The sequence below is a fragment of the Microtus ochrogaster genome, unplaced genomic scaffold, assembly GCF_000317375.1.
Source record: "Microtus ochrogaster isolate Prairie Vole_2 unplaced genomic scaffold, MicOch1.0 UNK3, whole genome shotgun sequence".
Lineage (NCBI taxonomy): Eukaryota > Metazoa > Chordata > Mammalia > Rodentia > Cricetidae > Microtus > Microtus ochrogaster.
Genome location: NW_004949101.1, coordinates 9,718,848 through 9,724,011, shown reverse-complemented (window position 1 = coordinate 9,724,011; position 5,164 = coordinate 9,718,848). Strand labels below are relative to the sequence as shown.

General features: G+C 39.1%; 1 pseudogene; it reads right to left on the bottom strand.

Moving 5' to 3' along the window:
• Positions 1-304: 304 nt before the first annotated feature.
• Positions 305-5,164, bottom strand: part of LOC101986514 — a 34,982-nt pseudogene continuing 30,122 nt past the window's right edge.

The window sequence follows — 5,164 nt, the reverse complement described above, 5'->3', positions numbered from 1 at the left end:
TTGTTTTGTTTTGTTTTGTTTTATTCCCGTGATGAGAAACTCTTGAAAACTGGGAATAAATGCCTGTTTATTGTGTCACTCTTTCAATGCCTGGCATAGTGCTGAACTAGGGGGAAAGGGTTTGATCCATGCGCAGAGAATATTGGCTGCAGTAAGAGATGGACGACCAGTTCAGGGCAGGGAAAGGCAACTTAGTCTGTGCTGTTGCCTTGGTATTGCAAAATGTCAGGTGAGATTAAAATTTATCAATACCCAAAAGAAACCTCCAAGTATTTTCCCACTGTTTGAGAGTCCTTTTTACCCTCTATGGAATAGGACAGAAAGAAAGGAGAATAGATAAAATGAACTTGGAAGCTGAGACTTCTGGGGATAATGTTTTCCTAGATCTTTTATTTCCTACCTACATCATCCTGAGAAGACTGTACCGCCATTTCTACAGCTGTGATGGAATTTGGTAGTAATCATTTCCACATCACCAAAGAGTCAGAAGTAAATGAAATGATACATATGGCCCTCAAATATGAATAAATTTTTTTAATAGGATGCATTCCCAGGTCCTCAACGCTGGGTGAATGAAAGGAACACCAAAATCACCCTAGTCACTTGCCCCGAATATACTGTGTGGCTAGCGTTAAAGGGATTTATTTCACTTTTTGTGTTCAGTCAAGGTGTATTGCTAGAAGCTGGGAACAAGAGGTTTGTAACTCCCCTTCATGGCCTTGGAAGAATTAATGATCAGGGAGCGTGTGACATATTTAGTCATGTTATTATGAAATAATGTAAGCTGAGACTTTTGTCCGTAGGATATACTGACCGAAATAATTTTTTTTAACTAGGGAGCTTTGAACAGCCAGACATATTCTAGAACTCTCTGTCCTAAGACTTTCCTTGAGTGCTCTTGGCTTACAAAAGTCAAGTTCAGGTCTATTCCCATGGTAAGGAGACGAAGCTGAATGACAGAGCTTGGCAACCTACGACTTGAGATCTTTGTCAGCCAAAGTATATAGGCAAGCTCTAGCTGCCCAAAGCTGTTTTGAGTTTTGTTGTATGGGGATAAGGCCACCCTGTTTCTGTCAGACAGAGGCTCTCGTTCACAACCTGGCCTCAAATGCTCTAATACCTTCCTCTGTTGGGACAAAAGAATCTTTCTACTGAGGTCTCCACATGTCTCTGTGGCATCTGCAGATTTGGGCCTTTTGCAGGCAGTGGACTGAATCTTCTTTCAGGTAATTGTACTTTGCTCTTTCCTTCTTTAGTGTTTTCTGGCCAAGAGACCTCCTTTTTTTGCTTTTATGAAATGTGTATTATATATTCTATAGCTGACAGCGAAGGGGATAAGGCATTCAAGGGGGGCACAGCTTCGAGAGATGAATTGAACTTTTTCTACTCCCCCTTGCCTGCCAGTGTGCTGAGCGCTCAGAGCCAGATGAGCAGAGCTGAAACTGCACACACAAAGTTGGCAGTTACTTCACTGAACAGGCTGGACAGAGCAGAGCAGGTAGGAGCTCCATTTGTGAAGTCTGCCAATTCCTGGTCATTCATATTGCTTTTGTTTATCGTGGGCGATACTCAAGCATATTCCATTATTAAAAAAAGCGCCCTTGGAATTCTGGTAACTCAGCAGATGTCTCCTGCTAGGGCTCATTATCTCAAGACATGGAAGACTTCAGGCTGTGAGAAGAAACTATAAAATAGATGGTTAATCTGTTAATTGCCATCATTGTCTGAGGGAACCTATCTGCTTCCTACAGGAGATTACTTCTGTTTCGGGGTACAGTCTCATTCTTGTGGGCTGTCGCCTTCCTGTGGGTGGGGATTTTCTTTCCTCCAAGGTTTGGCTCTTCCTGAAATCCAAGGTGATTGCACATGTATGACAGTGACTTATTCCTGTCCCTTCACCCTTTACCAGGGTATGACAGGTGGACAGAGTCAAGCAGGAGTCTAAGCCAAAGTAAAGAAGATGCAAAATGAGGGCAGAGATGCCAGGTTTGCACCCTGCTTTCAGTTACCAAGTAGGCACACACAAGTATCGAGTCCTTAGTAAAAGCAGTCTCTAAGTGCCTGATTCAGAATAATGTCTTTCTTCTCCTCACATTTCCTTCCTGGAAATCCTTACAAAAGAGCAATTTTTTAAAGGCAAATCTCAGGGATAACCATATGATGTTGCAGACAGCTCCTCACGCTTCTCTTCAGTCTAGACCATGCCACTCATGACTCAGAATCATTTGCGATCTCAGCCCCTTCAAGGTTTGTTAATAGAATCAGCACCTGGATGAGTAGGGATACAAGACATAATGAAAAAAAAATGAAGTCAATGGTGAGTCTTTAGAAGAGGATTAGCTATCAAATATCTGAAAATTCCATTTGCTTTTTTGCTATTAAGATAATGAGAGAAGAGGTTTTTTTTTTTTTCCATTTCTGTGGAAGTAGTCCATTTGCTTTTCTTTGAAACTGAGCAAAGCAAATTGCACTTTTGAAAAATCCATAGTGTTAGGCAGCTAGTTGGATATTAGCAGGTCTGGCGGTCACTGCGCATGGACCTCTCCTTCACAATCAGCAGTTTGTCAAACCAAGCTTGAAACTGCTGGACTCTAATTGCTGATCTAAAGAGTAGGATCAGAGTCAAGTTGTCTCTGTGTGGAGATATGGCATTGTAAATGATCTAGAAAGGCATTAATAAATTACTATCTAAACCTTATATGCTGATCACTTAGCCAAAGGCTTTTTGGTAAAGACTAAGCACACACCATTGCCCTATCATCATAATGGGTCTGTCAATACCTGGACAGAACAATATCCTTTGAAAAAGATGTCCTAAAGACCTTAGAAATAGTATAACCCTGCCTAAAACCCTGGTTGTTTTTGGCCATTTTCTACTCTTGCTCATTGACAATGCTTTACTTTGCTCTGTAATGCTCAACTCGTTTTCTACACTGAGCTACATCTCATCTGAATTCTTTTAACAGAAGTCACAAGGATTAGGGAGCTGACTGGATTCCAGAGGAGATCCTGGTGACAATAGGCTAGTGATATTAGACATGGGTAATTTAAAATTACTATGGTAGATGTCAGAACACTTGAACCCTACTTTGGTCCTCATGACTCACTAACTGTAGGGTATTGGGTAACTGCCTTGCTTGAGTCTCAATAGCCTCTACTATAAAGTGAGTTTTAGTCCCTTTCTCCATATATATATGCATATTATATATATGCATATTATATATGTCATAAAAATAATATATAATATATATTTAAAATGTACACAAGAATTATTATAACAATACCATTTAGCTAATGAACATGCCCAGAAAGTTGGTCCCTGGGATGATGTGGCCATGAATATTATTATTACCCCCTTTTCTTGTTTTCAGTGAAAACATTTATATAGGGATGTTGAAGATACAAAATTCTTAGCTTTCCAAGAGAGCTAATAGGGAGAGGGGTATTGAAGATCCCAGAGTCCAGGGACCATGACAGAGATGTCACCCTTCTTTTAAGTGTTAGTGTTGCTTAAGAGGTTCATCCAGCAGAGAATTGGAAAAGGGATGGACCTACATGTTGGGAGATGTTTGTACACTGTATGAAAATTATTGCTGTGATTGGTATAATAAAAACCTGAATGACCAATAGATGATTAGAACATATAGGACAGACTTCTGGGCAGAGAGAGGTAGTAGGAGGAAATAATCAGGTGCAGGGAGATACCAATGAGACCTGGAGTTTTGAGTATATAGAATGGAAGAAGGTAAAAGCCATGAGACAAAACATAGATTAATATAAATGGGTTAAGTTATAAGAGCTAGTGGGATAATCCTAAGCTAAGGCCAAGCTTTCAGAATTAATAAGAAGTATCTATGTCATTTTTTGTGAACTGGCAGCCTAAAGGAAAATCCATATATGTTTGGTATTCGACGTGCAGAATGGACATAGAGCCTACTGCTCACAAGCCTGCGCGGCTGATTTAAGAGGCCTGGCTCACCTAAAGGGCCCTGCTATGTGCAGCCGACGTGCTATTACTCTGCAGCAGGAGACTAGATATAAGTGCCTGCCACAACACAGACATAGCAACTTCCCAGAGCTGGGATGGTTAGATGAAGGCAGGATAGTTAGGTAGACCTGAACGGGATGAAGCCAGCTTTCAGTGCCATAAGTCAAAATCACACAGTGAAGGGCCTAGTCAAACAGTTTAAGATTTGTCCCATGTGGTCAGAAAATGCTGCAGATGTACAAAAAGTCAGGTCCATACTGAGAAAACCCCTGAACAAATATAGTATGTTTTAAAATGTACTTAGATGCTACAGAAAGAAAAGAAAGTTGGTATAGACAGTCATATAAAAAATAAGTAGTTCCCATCACATAGATACTAAGCAAAAAAAAAAAAATAGTGCAGTTAGTTCTCCCATTACTTCATCATTATCCCAATTTTCTCAGAGTCCTATAAAGATGTCACCACCCCTAAATATTAGGAAGAAGTCAATAGAACATGATGCTCACATTCCCAAGATGTGGGATGGAGTGAGGGGTTGGTCATTGGATGGATTATGGATGTTTCTCATCATATGAGGGGGGATTGGTTATAAGTTATTATTAGTCTAGGTCAGAAACAAAGGAGATTAGATTCAGGATTCTCTTTCTGAAGAGAAAAGGGAAATTTAGTAAAAAAAATGATGAAATAAAAGAGTAGATTGTTCAGTCTACTTTTAAACACCACTAGTCTCAAATATTGTCCATTGGTATGGAGTTTTGCATATTGATGCATACATATTTAAAGTTATTTTTTAGGACACACTCTATATATGTTTTTACTCTTGTTTATGATTTTTTTGCAGATTGATATAAATTTAAGGTTATTTTTGTTATACTGTATTCATGTTTCTACTTTTGTTTAAGGTGTTGTATCTGTGCATTTCATTTAAAAATAATGCAATGTAAAGTTCTAGTCCTTGGAAGTTGTTATTATAAACCATTTAGGATAATTAAGAAATACAGGTTAGTAGTTAGTCAGCTATAACAATCAAACTTATACTCATATTAGGTATGTTTAAGGTTAGGCAAAGACATATTTTAAATAGATAAATCATCTTCAAATACTTCAGAGACCTGCAGAATATGACATTTCTATCCTGAGTGAGGTAACCCAGACCCAAAAAGATGAACATGGGAT